The sequence below is a fragment of the Loxodonta africana genome, chromosome 24 (genome assembly GCF_030014295.1).
Source record: "Loxodonta africana isolate mLoxAfr1 chromosome 24, mLoxAfr1.hap2, whole genome shotgun sequence".
Classification (NCBI taxonomy): Eukaryota; Metazoa; Chordata; class Mammalia; order Proboscidea; family Elephantidae; genus Loxodonta; species Loxodonta africana.
The window spans coordinates 10,871,690-10,892,007 of NC_087365.1; the positions used below are offsets into that span (position 1 = coordinate 10,871,690).

Consider the following 20,318-nt stretch of genomic DNA (forward strand, 5'->3'; position numbering starts at 1 on the left):
CCATGGCCATTTGGTGAGCAATTCCTTCCTTCCTCACTGCCTTCTCCACTTGCCTGGGGATGCAGATTTTGTTAAGCTTCTCTCTCCTCATCTCGCTGTCCTCGTCCTTGTCTTTGGGGTTCACAGTAAAGACTCAGATTGGTTTCCTGGTCTGCAGTATACACTAGGCTAGGAAGCACTGAGTGGGGTGCATATTCCAGCTCTGTCATTTCCTTGATTCCATGGATCCTGAGAAATTTGGGGAAACTGTGCTCCTTTATGAGGTAAAACTCTTTAGTTTGTGACACACTTTAGTTTGTAAACCTGGCATATTATTGCCATAATGTTTTAATAGCAAATTGAGTAACTCCATTAATTTTTGTTTGGATGTATTAGATGAAAATGGGCTGCTAGTCACCAATAGATACAATGATCAGAATTACAATACTAATTTATTTAAATATACACTTTGTTTGGGAGAGGAGTCACCCGAAATTTGGTCCAGTCACTTTGCCTTGGGTCTGGAACACATCTGCCTTTTATTCCAGAACCTCCGTATTCATCCAGCAACTGGGTTTTAGGGTAGACTGCCTCTTGACTGCACTGGCTGTAATTATTGGCAAGTCCCCTGTTCTATTCCTCCTGCCTCACTTCGATTTCAGACTACTTTCATTAACTAAAAAAAAAAAATTAGTATCTTAATAATATTTTTTATTGTAGAGCTGTACATACACTGAAACATACTGCATTTAATCAATTTCTACATGTACGTGTCAGTGACATTGATTACATTCTTCTAGTTGTACAACCATTCTCGCTCTCTTTTTCCAAATTATCCCATCACCATTAATATACAGTCAATGCAGCGTAAACAAAAACTCCTGCCCCTGGTAACCACTAATTACTTACGGTTTCTATATAATGACTTATTTCATATACGTGATATCATACAGCATTTGTTCTTTTGTTTCTTACATTTCACTCAGCATAATGTTCTCTAAGTTCATCCATGTTGTGGCATGCCTCAGGACTTCATTCATCTTTATGGCTAAGTAATATTCCATTGTGTATATATACCATATTTTGTTTATCCATTCATCAGTTGATGGACATTTCGGTTACTTCTACTTTTTGGCTGTTGTGACTAGTAGAATTGCTGGATCATATGGTAGTTCTGGAAACCCTGGTGGCGTACTGGTTAAGTGCTATGGCTGCTAACCAAAGGGCAGTTCAAATCCACCAGGTGCTCCTTGGAAACTCTATGGGGCAGTTCTACTCTGTCCTACAGGGTCACTATGAGTCAGAATCGACTCAACAGCATGGGGTTTGGATTTGGTTTTTATGGTAGTTCTAAGTTCAACTTTTTGAGGAACTGCCAAACTGTTTTCATAAATGGCTATACCAATTTACAATCCCACCAGCAACGAGTGAGACTTCCTGTTTCTCCACAACCTCGTCAACACCTAGTATTTTCCATCTTTTGAATCATTGCCATTTTAGTATGGGTGAGACAGTATCACGTTGTGGTTTTGGTTTGCATCTCCCTAATGGCTAATGCTTTTGAGTATCTTTTAATGTGCTTATTTGTCATTTAAATATCTTCCTTGGTGAGATGTTTGTTCAAGTCCTTTGCCCATTTTTTGATTAGGTTGTTTGTCTTTTTGTTGTTACTTTGTAGAATTATTTTACAAATTTTGGATATTAGATATTTATCGGATATATGGTTCCCCCCCAAATTCTCCCACTCTGTAAGCTCTTTTCACTTTTTTGATAAAATCTTTTTTTTTAAGCCCACAGATGCCAACTTTTTAATTTGTGTATTTGATTATTTTTTTTCTTATTCAAAAATTTATACACAAATTGTTTTGTGACATTCGTTGCAATCCCTGCAATATGTCAGCACTCTCCCGCTTTCCAACCTGGGTTCCACATGTCCATTCACCCAGTTTTCCTGTCCCTTCTTGCCTTCTCATCATTGTTTTTGGGCAGGTGTTGCCCATTTGGTCACACGTACTTGATTGAACTGAGAAGCATGTTCCTCATGCGTGTTATTGTTTGTTTTATAGGCCCATCTAATGTTTGGCTGAAAGGTTCAGTTCTGAGTTAGCAGGGTGTCTGGCGACCATAGTCTCAGGGGTTCTTCCAGTCTCTGTCGGACCAGTAAGTCTGGTCTTTTTTTTTTGTGTGTGTGAATTTGAATTTTGTTCTACATTTTTCTCCTGCTTTGTCTAAAACCATCTATTGTGATCCCTATCAAAGTGGTTGGTGGTGGTAGCTGGGCACCATTTAGTTCATCTAGGCCCCGGATGATGGAGGTTGTGGTTCATGAGGTCCATTAGTCCTTTGGACTAATATTTTCCTCATGTCTTTAGTTTTCATTTGCTTTGGACAGATGAGACCAATAGATGTATCTTTGATGGCTGCTCCCAAACCTTTAAGACTCCAGACGTTACTCACCAAAGTAGGATGTAGAACATTTTCTTTGTAAACTATGTTATGCCAATTGACCTAAATGTCTCCTGAGACCGTGGTCCCCAGCCCTCAGCCCCAGCAACTCGATCGCTCGAGGTGTTTGGATGTGTCTAGGAAGCTTCTATGACTTTGCCTTTTTCAAGTTGTGCTGACATCCCCTATATTGTGTGTTGTTTACCTTCACCAAAATTGACACTTGTCTACCATCTAGTTAGTGTTCCCCCCTCCCTGCTTCTCCTCTCTCTCTCATAACCATCAAAGATTTCTTTTTCTGGGTGTAAATCTTTTCTTGAGTTTTTATAGTAGTGGTCTCAAACAATATTTTCCCTTTTGTGATTTATTTATTTCACTCAGTATGGTGCCCTCCATATCATCCATGTTGTGAGATGTTTTGTGGATTCATCATTGTTCTTCATCTTTTTGTAGTATTCCATTGTGTGTATGTGCCATAGTTTGTTTATCCATTCATCTGTTTATGGGCACTTAAGTTTTTACCATCTTTTTGCTAATGTGAACAATGCGCAATGAACATGGACATGCATATGTCTATTCATGTGATGCTCTTATGTCCCTAGGATATATTGCTGGGGTGGGATTGCTGGATCATATAGTATTTCTATTTCTAGCCTTTTAAGGAAGGGCCATATTGTTTTCTATAGTGCGTGTACCATTTTACATTCCCATCAGCAATGCATAAGAGTTTCAATCTTCCAGCAACCTCTCCAACATTTGTTGTTTTCTGTTTTTCTGGTTAGTGCTAGTATTGTTGGGATGTGATGATATCTCACTGCAGTTTTGATTTGTATTTCTCTAGGTTTTTTAATGGCTAAGGTTTGGGAGCATTTCTTCATGTGTCTGTTAGTCATCTGAATGTTTTCTTTGGTGAAGTGTCTATTCATATCTTTTGCCCATTTTTTAATTGGGTTATTTGTCTTTTTGTTGTCGAGGTGTTGAAGTATTCTATAGATTTTAAAGATTAGACCATTGTTGGTTATGTCATAGCCAAAAATTTTTTTCCAGCCTGTAGGTTCTCTTTTTGCTCTTTTGATGAAGTCTTTTGATGAGCATAAGTGTTTAATTTTTAGGAGCTCCTAGTTATCTAGTTTAGCTTCCGATGTTTGTGCATTGTTAGTTATGGTTTGTATTCTATTTGTGACATGTATTAGGGCCCCTAGCATTGTCTGTAATTTTTCTTCCGTGATCTTCACCATTTTAGATTTTACATTTAGGTCTTTGATCCATTTTGAGTTAGATTTTGTGTATGGTGTGAGTCATGGGTCCTGTTTCTTTCTTTCTTTTTTTTTTGCAGATGGACATCCAGTTTTGCAAACCCAATTTATTAAAGATGGTCTTTTCCCCATTTAGTGGACTTTGGTCCTTTGTCAAAGATCCGCTGACCATAGGTGGATGGATTCACATCTGCGTTCTCAGTTCTGTTCCCTTGGCCTGTGTGTCTGTTGTTGTACTAGTACCAGACTGTTTTGATTACCGTGGCTGTATAGTAGGTTCTGAGATCAGGTGGTGTGAGGCCTCCTACTTTGTTCTTTTTCTTCAATAATGCTTTGCCTATCGGGGTCTCTTTCTGTTCTGTATAAAGTTGGTGATTAGTTTCTCCATCTGATTAAAGAATGCTGTTGATATTTGGGTTGGGATTGCATTATGTCTGTAGATCGCTTTGGGTAGAATTGACATTTTCACAACGTTGAGTATTCCTATCCATGAGCATGGTATGTTTTTCCATTTATATAGGTCTCTTTTGGTTTCCTGCAGTAGTGTTTTGTAGTTTTCTTTGCATAGGTGTTTTACATCCCTGGTTAGATTTATTCCTAAGTAGTTTATCTTTTTGTGGGCTATTACAAATGGTATTGTTTTCCTGATTTCCTTTTCTTTTTATTGGTGTATAGGAATCCAACTGATTTTTTTGTGTTTAGCTTGTATCCTGCTTCTCTGCTGAATCATTCTATTAGTTCCAGTAATTTTCTTGTGGAATCTTTGTGGTTCTCTACTTAAAGTATCTTATCATCCATGAATAGGGATGGTTTTACTTCTTTCCACTTTGGATGCCCTTTATTTCTTTTTCTTGCCTTATTGCTGTAGCTGGGACTTCCATCACAATGTTAAATAGGAGTGGTGATAAAGGGCATCTTTGTCTTTTTCTTCTTCTCAGGGTGGATGCTTTCAGCCTCTCTCCCTTGAGAATGATGTTGGCTGTTGATTTTGTATAAATGCCCTTAATTATATTGAGGAATTTCCCTTCTATTTATATTTTGCTGAGAGTTTTTATCAGGAATGGGTATTGGACTTTATCAAATGCCTTTTCTGTGTCGATTGAGATAATCATGTGATTCTTTTGTTCTATTTATGTGGTAGATTATCTTGATTGATTTTCAAATGTTGGGCCATTCTTGCATACCTGGTATGAACCTCACTTGTTTATGGTGTACTATTTTTTTGATATGATGCTGAACTCTATTGGCTAGAATTGTGTTGAGAATCTTTACATCTATATTCACAGAAAATTTTGGTCTGTAACTTTCTTTTTTTGTGGTATTTTTGCATGGCTTTGGTATCAGGGTTATGATGGCTTCATAGAATGAATTTGGAAGTATTCCTTACTTTTCTATGCTCTGAAATAGTTTGAATAGTACTTGTGTGAGCTTTCTGAATGTTTGGTAGAATTCTCCAATGAAACCATCTGAGCCAGGGCTTTGGGTTTTTTGGGGGGGGGGCAGGGGATTTTTTTTTTTTTTTTTTTTTATTACCTCTTCAATCTCTTCTCTTGTTATGGATCTGTTCAGATTTTCTATCTCAGCTTGTGTTCGTTTAGGTAGGTAGTGTGTTTATAGAAATTTGTCCGCTTTCTCTAGGCTCTCAAATTTGTTAAAGTACAATTTTTCATAATACTCTGTTATGATCCTTTTTATCTCAGTTGAGTTTGTTTCATGGCCCCTATCTCGTTTCTTATTTGGGTTATTTTCTTCGTCTCCTGTTTTTCTTTTGTCAGTTTGGCCAATGGTTTGTCGATTTTGTTAATCTTTTCAAATAACCAGCTTTTGGTCTTGTTGATTCTATTTTTTTTTCTGTTCTCTGTTTCATTTATTTCTGCTCTAATCTTTATTATGTTCTTTTTTTTTTGGTGTTTGTGGGCTTCTTTTTCTGTTCTCTTTTGGCTCAAGTTGTAGGGCTAACGTTTTGCTTTTTGCCTGTTCTTCTTTTTTGATGTGAGTGTTTATTGCTATAAATTGACCTCTTAGCATTGTTTTTGCTTTCTCCCAAAGGTTTTGGTATGATGTGTTTTCATTCTCATTTGATCTAGGAATTTTTTTGATGCTCTCTTTGATTTCCTGTATTACCCAGTTGTTTTTAAGTAAGGTGTTATTCTGCTGTCATGTATTTGATTTTTTTTCCCCTTGCTCTTCCTGTTATTGATTTCTGCTTTCAAGGTATTGTGATTAGAGAGGATGCTTTGTATTATTTCAATGTTTTGGATTTTATTGAGGTTTGCTTTGTAGCTTAAAATGTGGTCTATTCGGGAGAATGTTCTATGTGCATTGAAACAGAATATATACTTGGCTGCTGTTGACTGGAGTGTTTTATAATATTTATGAGATCAAGTTGGTTGATTGTGGCCTTTAGATCTGTATTTTTTTTTGAATTTCTATCTAGATACTCTGTCTTTTACTGAGAATGTTATGTTGAAGTCTCCTACTATTATTGTGGAACTATTTCTTTTTTCAGTGCTGTTTTATGTATTTGGAGCCCTTTTGTTGGTGTGTAGATATTTATTGTAGATATTTATTAAGGTTATGTCTTCTGATTAAATTGTCTCTTAAATCATTATATAATGTCCTTCCTTGTCTTTTATGGTGTAGTTTATCTTAAACTCTAATGTCTGAGATTAGTATTGCCAATCTTGCTCTTTTTTGGTGACTGTTCGATGTATTTTTTCCATCCTTGGATTTTTAATACTTTAGAATAAATATTGATTTATTTTAACATATTGATGGGTCATGTTTTTTTACCCATTCTGCCACTCTCTGTCTCTTTACAGGTGCATTTAAGCCATTTACATTCTGTGTGATTATCGATAGTTATGAGTTTGTTGCTGCCATATTGTTGTGCTTTATTTTGTGTGTATGTTGCTGACATTTTCTTTGTTTTTCTTCCTCTCCTGTGCTGAGTTCCTTTTGTTTGTGACTTTTTTTTTTTATTATAGACTTTGTGTTTACTGAGTCTTTGCTTTTCTTCCCTTTTATTTTGATGAGTAGGTTTGTTAGCTTTCTTTGTAGTTATCTTGAAATTGTCTTAAGTTGGAACCAGATTTTAATTCCTTGATATTGCCTTAAGTTCCTGTCCATTTGAAAAGTTCTATGCCTACACCACTTGTTCCTCCTTTTGTCGTTTTGATGTCATCATTTACAGACTGGTATCTCTTTCCCTGTTTTAAACCTTTTAGCTTTGTTTTATTACTGAGAGTTCTTTACCTAGATGTTGTCCTGTGTCCTAGACTCTGGTTGTTGTCTGACGTTGTTGGTTCTCTTACTGGAGTCCCTTTAATATTTCTTGTAAGTTTGGTTTGGTTTTTACAAATTCCCTTAATTTCTGTTTACCCGGAAATGTCCTAATTTCGCCACTGTATTTGAGAGAGAGTTTTGCAGGACATATTATTCTTGGTTGGCAATTTTTTTCTTTCAAGGTTTTATGTATGCCATCCCATTGCCTCCTTGCCTGTATAGTTTCTGCCAAGTAATCAAAGCTTAGTATTATTTTTTTTCCCTCTGTTAGTGACTTTTTATTTTTTCAAGAGGCTCTCAGGATTCCTTCTTTGGCTTTGGCTTTGGCAGTTGTGATTATGACATGTCTTGGTAATTTTCTTTTGGAATCTATCCCATATAGGGTTCGTTGAGCTTTTTGGATGGCCAACTTTTCATCTTTCATGGTATTTGGCAAGTTTTCTGCCAGCAAATCTTCAACAATCTTTTCTGTGATTTCCATTTTCTCCCCTTGTTCTGGAACTCCAGTCACATGCAAATTTGCTCTTGATTGTGCCTCACATAATTCTTAAGTGGTGTATGGAGCTAGGTGAAATGCGGACAGAAAAGAAAAGAGAGAGAGAAAACAAGCAAACAAAAAACAGGGCAGCATGATGGAAGCCAGAGGTTGGGTGGGGTGGACCTGGGCTTGGCAGGAAGGGGAAGGGAATTGGCATATGGGGCTAGATGTGAGGGAGAAAGAAAGCAAGAAAGGAGAAAAGAAAAGAGAAAAAAATGGTGGCAAGGTGGGGGCTAGAGAATGGGTTGGAGTGGACCTGGGGCCGGAGGGAAGTGAGAAGAGTTGGCTCACAAGGCTAGGTGGCAGGGAGAAAGAAAATAAATAAAAGAAAAAAAAATAGTTGCGTGGTGGGAGTCAGCAGGTGGGGGTGGGGTGGACCCAGTTTAGCAGCAGGCCTGAGTGCCAGTGGAACTGTAGCTGCAGTGGTGTGGTAGGGGCTGGCAGGAAGGTGCGGGAGGGGGCTTATGGGGCTAGGTGGGAGGAAGAAAGAAAAAGGAGAGGAAAAAAAAAAAAGCTGTGCAGTGGGAGGGGATGGGGTGGGGCCAGGAGGGAGGCTCGTATTGTGGACTGCTGGAATGGGGGGCGGTTCTTGCTTCTACTCACCAGAAGGGAGAGGGGTGGGAAAGTGTGTTTCTCTGGTTATTGGATACTCTGCCTCCTGTTGAGAGCTCCATGAAGTTACCTGCCTGTGCTCCCTGTCTGGGATCATTGCTGGCTGTGTTTCAAGATGGCCACACTGTACCATGTTAGTTGGCAGGAGACATCCACTCTGTATCTCTCCTTCTTCTCTGCTTTCTGTCAGTTTCTTCTTCCATTCAGTGTTTTATTCAGTTCTTTATCCCTTCATTTGATGCTCAGGATCCCAGGACTGATGTTTGTATCTTAGTTTTTGGGGTCTGTGCTGCTTGGTGCGTCTGTCTAGGGTACCAAGTTGGCTCTGTCCCCCTGATGGAAATATTTCGATGAACAGAAGTTTTTGATTTTTATGAGGTCCCATTTATCTGTTTTGTTTTTGCTGTTCATGCTTTTGTTGTTGTATCAGATAGTCCATCACAAAAACCTAGGTCCCACAGCTTCATCTCTACATTTTCTTCTGTAAATTTTATGGTTTTAGTTTTCTGATTAAGGTCCTTGACCCATTTTGAATTGGTTTTTGTATATGGTGTAAGTATTAAATCCTGGTTCATTCTTTTTTTAAATAATATTTTATTGTGTTTTCGGTGAAAGTTTACATAGCAAATTAGGCTCCTCCTGTTTAATTACTCCACAAATTGTTGGAGCCCTGGTGGAACAGTGGTTAAGTGATTGGCTGCTAACCCAAAGGTCGGCACTTCAAATTCACTGACCATTCCTTGAAAACCCTATGGGGCAGTTTTACTTTGTCCTATAGGGTCACTATGAATCAGAATTGACTTGATGGCAATGGTTTTGGTTTTTGGTTTTGCTTTACACAAATAGTTCAGTGACATAGGTTATATTTTTTACAGTGTGTCAACATTCTCATTAATACCGTTGTGGATGTTTTGTTTCCTGTAATCTGATTTCTCTATCCTCTTATCCTTTCATCTTTGCTTTGGAGTAATTGTTAACCATTTGGTCTTATGTAGATGATTTTTTAAAGATACACAGTACTTAGTGGTAATAGTCTTTATTTTATGAGCCAACCTATTATTTAGGTAAAAGGTGACCTTGGGGGTAGTTTCAGTTCAAGGTTCATGGAGTATCTCAGGGCAATAGTCTTGGGAAGCCTTTACCTCAACCAGTCCAGTAAGTCTAGACTTTTTAAGAATTTGAGTTCTCTTCCACATTTTCCTTCCCTTTTATCGGGATCCATATATTTTGGTCCTGATTAGAATGGTCAGTAGTTGTGGTTGGGCACCATCTAGTTCTTCTGGTCTCAGGGCAGATGAGGCCATGGTTCATGTAGCCTGTTAGTCCTGTAGACTAGTTTCTTCTGTGAGTCTTTTGTTTCCCATTTCTCTTTTGCTCCAGGTGAGAAGGGACCTATAGTTATATCTTATATGGCTGCTTACAAGCTTTTAAGACCCCAGACACTACTCACCCAACTAAGATGAAGAACATAAACTTTATGAACTATATTATGTCAATTGACTGAGCTGTCCCATGAGACTATGGTCCTAAGCCTTCGAACCCAGAAAATCAAGAAGTCTAAGAAGTATCTGTAACTGTGCAATCTATGTTCTTTACCATATATATGAACATGTATGCACACACACACATATATACATATACTTAAGGATACATGTGTAGATGCACACACATATTCATACCTACTTGGTTCATTCTTCTGCAGGTAGAAATACGGTTTCCCTAGCATCATTTATTGCAGAGACTCTTCCTTTCCACTGGATGGATTTCATTCATTTTTAAAAGTTTAATTCTGTATCTGGTATATATGACCTGTCTCTGGCAGACTCTCAGATTTGGCTTTTTTTTTTTTAATGATTCTCCTTGAGATATTTGGAGATCGGTTCTTTTGAGGGATTCTATTTTGAAATATCAACTTATTTGTCTTTCCTAAGTATGTTCTTCCACCCATAACCTTTCCCCCAAGTTTTCAGTGACAAGTGTGTTCTTCGTTAGAGTTGGTTGGGTAGGAACATCAAGAAAAACACAAGTAAGGCTATGTTTTTTCTTTTGAGCTTCAAAGCTGAGGTTGAATCTTAAACCATAGATTTCAAAGGCTATATGCTAAGCCTGGTTTGTTTCTCCACCTGTAACCAGTTGCTGTTGAGTCAGTTCTGACTCATGGCAACTCCATGTTTTAGAGAGTAGAACGGATTAAAAGCCCCTGGTCTAAGGCAAGTTGGATAGGAAATTCGGCATGAGTAGCCATGTGAGGCCCTTGAGGGGGCTGAGTGTTCCTTCTTTCTTTCCAGCTGTGTTCTTGGAGTGGGATGGAGGTATGTTGGAATACCAGACCTAGAAAGGCTTGGGAATGGTCCTAGAACAGAGGCATGGAGCAAGAGATTTGACTGGCTCTATGAGGCATCTTAGGTAAGAAGCTTGGGGCATCCCCACTCTGAGTTCCCCTGGCCTCGGTGTGGGTACAGAGCAGGAGAATATTTTGTGAGGGACTGAGGCTGGTGCGGACATGGCGTTGAGAATGAGCTGACCTAGAACGGTCTGGGGGCCAGGACAGCAAGGACCCAGGGTTCAGTCAGGACCTGCAAGAATTGATGACCAAGGTCAGTGGGAGTGGGATTCAGCCATAGATGGGGGGCAGTGGGAGTGACAGAAAATAAAGACTGAGGACCCGGACTCTGTCCCCTGCCCTTGAAGCTTGAGGGCAATATTGGATATACGAGTGGTGTTAGGCGGGGCAGAGTGGGGACAAAACCTGAACTGACCAAGATCACATCTCTACCATCAGTGCAATTAGGCCTGTGAATAGAAATTAAATTCAGTAAAAACAAAACAAAACAAAACAAAAAATCCATTGCCATCAAGTCGATTCCGACTCATAGCGGCCCTATAGGACAGAGCAGAACTGCTCCATAGAGTTTCCAAAGAGCTTCCAAGCAGAAGGAAGAGAACGCTCCAGCATTCCCCAGAAACCTCTGCCCATCACGGCCTGAGGGCTGCTGTGTGGAGCACCAGCTCTCCAGCTTGTTAACTTTCCAGCCGCAAGTGCTGTGCTTGTTCCCGTGGTTGGAACAGCATCCTCATCAGAGAGCCGCAGTGTTTGCAGCAAGTAGCCCTCAGGCACGCAGAGGTTATTGCCAGGTGACATGGGGACATACGGTGTCTGCTACCAGGCCTCACCCCTGTTTCATTTTTAAAAGTGATGACACATCAGCATTTTGAACAATATTGGACTTTTGTAACAGGCCAGAATATTTGATGTGGGCGTCCACTGATGGGGTTGAACAGATATTTTTATAGCCTTGAGGGCAAGCTCTATGGTCTGACTACAAAACTGGGAAAGTGGTTCTGCAATCAGGCTGCCATGTACAGTTGTGCAGGTTGTGCCTTGCACAAAGGTGCCTGCCTGAGGGGAGCAATGGGGGCTGAGCCTAGCCTGCATTGCACTCACCAAGCCGTGTGCTCTGGGATTTAAAAAAATAATTCGTCAGCCCACAGGGGCAACATTTTCTCATCTGTCTGCCCAGAAAGGGGGTACCTTCGCTAATTTGCTTGTCAGAGAGGCTTTTTTGCCATTCACTCAGAGTTACCAAAAACAACCAAACCAAACCTGTTGCCATCAATTCCAACTCATAGTGGCCCTATAGGACAGAGCAGAACTGCCCTATAGGGTTTCCAAGCAGCGGCTGGTGGATTCGAACTGCTGACCTTTTGGTTAGCAGTGGAACGCTTAACTACTGAGCCACCAGGGCCTCAATCCACAGGTAGGGGGCATCTTTTTTGATACCACACAGATGAACTATATGTACTAGTATGTCCATAAGCCATGATGAGAAGTGAATCTCTACAGTTATAGTCTATAGTTATGTGTTATATGCTATAGTTACATAACTACATAGCTAGAAGGGCAGACCCCAGGGTAACTGCACCAGTGGACAAGATGTCGCCTACGAAATATCAGACAGTAGAAGACTTAAATAACATCTTAAGACAACAGGCATGTATAATCATAAGTACAGTGTGGCATATGATTAATTACCAGAGAAATTTCACAGCTACAGGAACTCAGGACAAGAAATTCTATGGCACCCGTCCCTCTAGTCTGGCTTGCTACGTTCCCTGAAGGAATTTAACCAAAGAATCCGGCTAGCAGCTGTGTATCACCATTAGCTAAAATTGCAGTGTGCTCATGGGCTAATGAAAGAGAAACGAGCTTCCCCAGATGGACTCTCAAACTGCAACCATATTGCCCCAGAACAAAGCTCATCTGCATGGAAACTGAGCAGCACCATAGCCCAGTCCATTAGAGCCTAAAGAATTTTGCTCTTGCGCCTGCTTGCATCTAATATGGTCATGGCTGAGTGTTCCCAACTGTGCCTATTTTGATTTTCCTCAAATAAGTCTCCCACATGCACTGGTTTAACGATAATGTTCAGCTCACTTTTGACTGAAACTAACATTAAAGGGATTTATGTCTATATTAAGTCTGGCTGTAAAACTTAATGAAATTTAACATTTCTCCAGCACTTGAAAATTTTAAAAAGATGCATAGTCAGAAGATTTTCTGAAGCCTTGCTTTGCCACTGAGATTTCCAGAGCTGTACATTTTTCCAGTGACAGGGTACTCGCTGGTTGTGGACTTGCCACCTCCTCCCATCACTCCCTTCTTGCTCTTGGAAATTCTAGCAACTTCTCTAGTCCCTGGAGCCCTCTTTTGAGAAGAGGAAGAGTCCAGCAGCTAGGCCAGGCAAGCATCACCATTCCCCAAGCCGTACCCATGGACCGCTGGATTTTTTATATTTTCCAAAGCTGAGCATCTCCATCCTTTGGCCCTCAATGTCGTGCCTTTCAGCAGATTTGGGAGAGGCTCTAAGCCATAAACGTATGCAAAGAATAATATTAATTCATAATGGTTAACACGGTGTGCCAAATTAATAGAGTGCTTTAGACCTTTTCAGAAGAGAATCTCTTATTTTATTTGACTTTGTCCAAAACCCTATGGAGTGGGCGAGCAGAGCTATGGAATGAAGGAGGGGCCGTTACTACCTCTAAGAAACAGCTGAGACGGCGTCTGTGGATGACACCTTCAGAGTTGTCCTTTGCCTGTCTACACCTTCCTGACTTGTCTTGCTATTTTAGGAGACCAACAGAAGCTTGCGTTAGGCTAATTTGAAGCTGATTTATACACACGGACCTGAAGAGCTGCACTAAAAGCATAAATTTCCAGGGCTGACCTGCAGGAAAGCTAGGCCATGCATTGTAATTAATCTCCAAGTGCTGGCTCCGACACAGATATTTTAACCTGGAGTCCAATCACTTGGGCAGAAAAAAATTGCATGTTTTTTTTAACTAACTGCCCACTTATATTTAGCATTTCCTTCTATTACTGATGTAGACTTCGAACCACAATATTATTACCAGCGACTGTGACCTTGTCACCAATATGTATTTTCATGTCACATTGGAGGTGTTTCAGATATCCTGTAATAGCTTTTGCACTCACCCGTACTGGCCACCAGATTTTGTTATGTAATGCGTTAGTAAAGAAGTGCATATATTAACACTTCGCAAATGTCTATTTTTAGTCTTTTGATAACTGTATTTTAATATAATTGCTTTCCTTGGTTATCATATGTATTTCGTTTCATGTATTTAAAATATTATTCTTAGAATGAGGGAAAATAGGGGGTTGGTTGGTGTGCAGATTGGTGCAACCTCTCTGAAGAGGAATTTGGCAATATCTATGAAATAAAAAATGCACATACTCTGACCCAGTGAGTCCATCTGTAGGAATTTATCCTGAGGATATACTTGCACATACATGAAAGGTATATGTTTAAACATATTCATGGCAGCCGTGACTGTAATAGTGAGACAAGAAGCAATCTAAGTGTCCAAGAATTGGGGATGAGTTAAATGCACCTGGATGATGCAAAGCTTTGCCGGCTTGCTAAAGAATGAGGTAGAGCAGTGTGGTCTGCAATAAATTCATCTCCAAGAAATACTGTTCAGTGAAAAAGGCAATGTACAGAAGAGAGCCTGTTGTGAGCTCCCATTTGCACAGAAGTGGATATACTTGATGGTAAATGCATAGGGTATTTCTGGAAAAATCCACAGAGCTTTTTTATAGTGCTCTGCGTCTAGGGAAGGAAAGGTGGTTTGGGTTGGAAGGAAGACAGTTTTCATTGCTTAACTTTTTGTTTTGCATAACCTGAGCGCCTTTGGGCAGAAGGCTTGCCTTCGGGAGTAAAGGAGATGTAACTCTTGCTCATGTAGGGCAGAGGCCTGAGTGTGCCTCGTGCAGGGGTTTCCTCAGAGGATCCTGGCAGGGATCTTCCTACAGAAGGACAGGGCTGGATGACCCTGGGCAGGAGGCTTGCCTGCAGAGCTAAGAGTCGTAACACTTGGCAGGGCAAGAGAGGCCGGAGTGTGCCCCATGCAGGGGTTGCGTGCCTACCCCACTGGGCAGCAGGGGCCCGGGTAGCTTGGCAGCAAAAGAGCCCCGCAGGCCTGGCTAGCGTGGCAGGAGCCAGCAGCAGAAGCTTAGAAGGGCCCAGCAGCAGAGGCTTGGGAGATCCTGTGCCGGGATCTTCCAGCTGGCAGGGAGGCCCAGTGAGGCCGAGCAGCACAGCAGGAATCTGGGGAGCCTTGCAGACACGCCCCCCCCCGCAGCGTGGTGGTAGCCAGAGACAGCAGTGACCACGGCTCACCTGCCCAGTGATGTAAGAATGGACATGGGTAATTTGGGGAAGGATAAGTGGTTTTTCTCTGGGAATCTGCTATTGTTTAACAGTTGCTTTTATAAATAATAATAATGGCTCTAACTTTGTCAATACTGTGTAAGTGTCTTGTGTGTCCAGCTCAAGCACGGATGAACATAGCACCCGTGGAATGGTTGATGTCAATGGGCGTATGTGCCTCATCTTTAGCAGTCTAATGGCAGCCTGGGAGTTTGAGGCACGGCCTGTCTGCATGTGCAATGCAGATAGACAGACATGTACCTAGACCTGGGGATGTGATCCTGTCTGGAAATAGGTTTTTTTTCGTTATGTTAATGAGTCATACCAGAGTAGGGTAGGTCCTAAACCTAATCACTTCTCAGTTATAAATAGAGCAGAATGGACGCAGAGACACACATAGGGGAAAGACAGATACCAGGCAATGCCAAGGAACTCCTGGAGCTGCCAACAAGAAAGGACCCGCTTCTAAAGCCAATGCCCTGAAGTGGACTTCCAGCCTCCAAAACTGAGACAATGAATTCTTGTTTTTTAAAGCCACCCACTTGTGGTATTTTTTGTAACAGCATCACGAGGTGACTAAGACATGATCTGATACCTTAGTCAGGAACTGATAGCTGAGTTGCCAATGAAATCTTTAGCTGTCAGCTAACAGTAGTTCCTGACTCTGCCTGCACGGTAGACTCACCTGGGAAGTTTTAGAAATACGGATGCTTGGGCGACCCTTCGATTCTGATATAATCGGCGTGCAGTGGGGCCTGGGCACCAATTTTTTTTTTTAAACTCTTTAGGTGATTCTGATGTGCAGGCAAGGTTGGCAACCACTAAGCTAACACATTTATTAATCGGTCACGTCAGCCTCCTCGCTGCTTAAAATGTGGTCCATGAAGCAGTAGCACCGACACCTGAGAGCTTGCTAGAAATTCAGGCTCTCAGGCCCCACCCCAGACTAACTGAACTGGAATCTGCAATTTAACAAGACTGCAGGCAATTCCTGTACACATTGATCCTTCTATTTGTAAAATGGGTACGTGTGGCCAGGTTTTCCTATGACCTCTACTTCCCTTTTATGCATCCATAATCTTTCTTTTATTATCTTCTCTCACACACACTCCTCCCTCCCTCATCCACCCAAACTCTTTGACAGGAAGAAACTGAGTTTGACAAGCCATTCGTATCTTAGTATAAGTAAGTTCAGTACATCGCCTTTTCCAAAATTATTTACGTTAACAGAAGAGAATGGACATTGGGAAAGGTTAAAGAATTCGTTCTCTAATGGTAGAGGTTGGAAGGTGGTATTTTGGACGTGTCAGGAACTTCTTGGCTATTCTCAGACTGAAGTTCTTTCTATGTAAAAGGCCAGTTCTGAGAGCGAGGTTGTCACAATAGGTTCCCTTGTTTCCTAAGGAGAGGCCTGATGAACCCAAGAAAAGAAGATAAAGTGTGTTATGATTATGCATAATATTACTGAATTCTCCGTGCTCTGGCCGGTCAGGGCTGTTAGAGGAGATTGATTCTGCAAAAAAGAAGTGTAAAAGTTGGATGAAGGGTTTCCTGCTGTTAAATACATTTTGACGAATATTAAGGTTTGAATTATTTTTGCCTCCTGCTGTTTCTGTCAAAACTTTAAAAACATATCCAATTATAGACAAACTAAATGTCAAGCTGCTTTTAGCAGCAACAGTGGTTAAAACATTTGTTTTTAAATGTATTTATATATCAGTGCATTCTTAGTTTTACATCTTGCCTCTTTCCTGAAAAGAAGTGATATATGTGTCTGGATTCTAACAAATGATAGAGGAAAAATCAAGTCAACAATATAGTGAGACAAAGAAAATGAAATCTGGATTTAGTAAAATTGAGGGTGTACTGAGTGTGCTGTGATGCTGTGCACAGTCATTGCTTGGCCCGTTGTCCAAATTTGACCTCTTTGGGTACAGGGGGTGCTTGAAGTAAATCCAAGTTCAAGACCCATTCACTTAATAACTTCTCTGCTATTGCTGTTAGCTGTCCTCGAGTGGGCCCCTGACTCATAAAGACTCCATGCGCAATGGAACAAATGCTGCACCATCCCCATGATTAGTTGGGCATCAGACTGCCGTGATCCATAACGTTTTCATTGGCTGATTTTTTGGAAGTAGATCTTCAAGGCTTTCCTCCTAGTTTGTTTTAGTCTGGAAACTTCACTAAAATCTGGTCAACATCATAACAACATGCAGGCCTTCACTGACAGATGGGTGGTGGCTGTGCTTGTGGTATATTGTTTGGGAATTGAACCTAAGTCTTCCACATAGAAAGTAAGAATTTTACTATTGGATCACCAATGTCTCCACAGGCAACTGCCCTAGAATTGGTCAGTTCCCCCAGCTCTATTCTAGCCCTGCTAGATTTCTCCCCTTTCCCAGTGTTTCCTACTGCTGAGGACTTCCCGTACCTTGGCCGTGACAAAGCTGACATTGAACAAGTTGTATAAAAGCAACTCACAGCAGTACTGTGAGCCAGTCTCACTTTATTTCCCATCAATTTCAGAGAGGGTACTACAGTAGCAATGGTTAATTTGAGTTTGAGTGAAAAGAAAAGATGTGGGTTTAAGAAAGGCAGTTGGATTTTGCCTTGATGACTTAACAGAAGGTTAAGAATAGCTATCACACACAGTACACACAGGACACACTCGGGGGCTCAGGACAGAAGGAGGCCAGCCAACCAATAGCCTTACAATAGCAGCTGTTAGGGAATGTGCCAGGGTGGAAGACTGACAGGGCAAGGAGTAACTGGCTCAAACAGCAGTTCAAGTCTAGTTTTCAGAGTTTCATGAAAACTGAGCACATAGCCAAGGCCTGCAATAGCAACCATGGAATTCTACAAATGGAGAAGGAAACGTGGTTCTGGAGAATGAATATGGAGATAATGTGGCAGCTGGGTCTAGATATGTGTGGTCAAGGTGATGAGGTACAAGTCAATTTGTACTTCCTGGGGACATTACAACTGACCTGATATAAATAAAGAGAATTATGACAGAATATTATGAACAACTGTATGGCAACAAACTGGATAACCTAGATGACATGGACAAATTCTTAAAAGCATACAATCTACCCAAACTGACTCAAGAGGAAACAGAGAGTCTCAACAGACCCATAAACAAGTAAAGAGATTGAATCAGCGATCCAAAACCTCCCAACCAAAAAAAAATCCTGGACCAGTTGGCTTCGCTGAGGAATTCTACCAAATATTTAGATAAGACTTGACACGAATACTGTCTAAACTCTTCCAAAAGACAGAGAAGGGAAGGCTACTCCCTAACTCATTCTATGAAGCAAACATAACCCTGATACCCAAACTAGACAAAGACACTGTAAGAGAAGAAAACTACAGGTCAATGTCTCATGTATATAGATACAAAAATCCTCCACAAAATACCAGTGAACAGAATCCAACAGCATATTAGAAGAGTCATACTCCATGACTAGGTGAGATTTATTCCAGAAATGAAGGAATGGTTCAACATTAGAAAATCAACCAAGGTAATACACCACATCAATAGAACAAAGGAAAAGAACCACACGATCATCTCTATGGATGCAGAAAAAAGCAATTTGATAAAATCCAACACCCTTTCTTGATGAAAATCCTCAGAAAGATTGGAATAGAAGGGAAGTTCCTCAATATGATTCAAGCATATATGAGAAGCCAACAGCCAACATTATACTTAATGGAGAAAGACTGAGAGCTTTCGTCTTGAAATCAAGAAAAAGACAAGGGTGCCCACTCTTATTACTTCTATTCAATATTGTATTAGAAGTCCTAGCCACAGCAATAAGACAAGAAAAGGAAATAACATGTATCCAGATTGGAAAAAAAGAAGTAAAATGACCTCTATTCATGAATGATAGATACTATATATAGAAAATCCCAAAGAGCCTGCTAGAAACCTTCTAGACCTAATACAGGAATTTAGCAAAGTTGCAGGGTACAAGGTCAACAAACAAAAATCAGTTGGGTTTCTATACACGAGCAATGAGAAATCTGGAAGGGAAATTAGGAAAACAATTTCATTTACAATAATATCTAAAAGAATAAAATACCTAGGAAAACAAGTTCATTTACAATAGTATCTAAAAGAATAAAATACCTAGGAATAAATTTGACCAGCGTAGTATAGGACTTACACAATGAAAATTATAAAACAATGCTGAAAGGGATTAAAAAAAAAACAAACCAAACCTGTTGCCATCAAGTCAATTCTGACTTATAGAAACCCTAATAGGACAGAGTAGAACTGCCCCGTGTAGTTTCCAAGGAGTGGCTAGTGGATTCAAACTGCCAACCTTTTGGTTAGCAGCTGAGTTCTTAACCACAGTGCCACCAGGGTGTAAAGAAATGGAAAAAAGTTTCATGTTCATGGATTGGAAGACAATATTTTTAAGACGTCATTACTACCCAATCTATAGATTCAACAGAATCCTGATGAAAATTTCAAAAGCCTTCTTTGCAGATGTGGAAAATCCAATCCTCAACTTAATGTGGAAGGGCAAGAGGCCCTGAATAGCTAAAGGAATGCTCAAAAAGAAGAACAAAGTAGGAGAACTCACACTTCCTGATTTTAAAACATATTACACAGCTACAATAATCAAAACAGCCTGATACTGGTATAACAGTAGACACATAGACCAGTGAATAGAATTGAGAGCCCAGAATTAAACCCACACATCTATGGTCAATTGATTTTTCTTTTTTTCCTGGTTTCCAGACAAATTCTTTTCTTTTTTTTAAATAATATTTAATTGCATTTTTGTGTGAAAGTTTACACAGCAAATTTGTTTCCCATTTAAAAATTTCTGTACGTATTGCTCAGTGATATTGGCCACATTTTTCAGAATATTCAACATTTTCATTATTTCCATTCTGGTTGTTCTGTGTCCATTAATCTAGCTTCCCCGCCCCACCTTAACTTCTCATCTTTGCTTTAGGGTAAATGTTGACCATTTGGTATCATATAGATGATTTTTTAAAAGACCTCAGTACTCACTGGTGATATTGTATATTTTATGATCCAATATATTATTCAGCTGAAAGGTGACCTCTGGGAACAGTTTCAGTAGAAAGTTTAAAGGGTATCTCAGGATGACAGTCTCAAGAGTTCCTCTAGTCTCTACCCGTTTAGTAAGTCTGGCTTTTTTTTTTTTTTTAAGAATTTGAGTTTTGTTCTACATTTTTTCCCCATTTTATCTGAGACAATCTCTTGTATCCTTGATCTGAATGGCCAGTAGTGGTAGCGGAGCATCATCTAGTTCTGGTATCAGGATAGACGAGGATGTGGTTTGTGTGGGCTGTTAGTTCTGTGGACTAGTTTCTTATTTGAGTCTTTGATTTCCTTCTTTATCTTTTGCTCCAGATAATTAGAGAACAATAGTTGTATCTTAGATGGCCGCTTGCAAGCTTTTAAGAACCCAAACGCTACTCACCAAACTA

At 40.2% G+C, this 20,318-nt stretch overlaps 1 protein-coding gene across 2 annotated transcripts in view; it reads right to left on the reverse strand.

Moving 5' to 3' along the window:
• The window catches only part of PCSK2 (proprotein convertase subtilisin/kexin type 2), a 328,111-nt gene that overhangs the window by 91,776 nt on the left and 216,017 nt on the right, over positions 1–20,318 (reverse strand). The window lies entirely within an intron of this gene.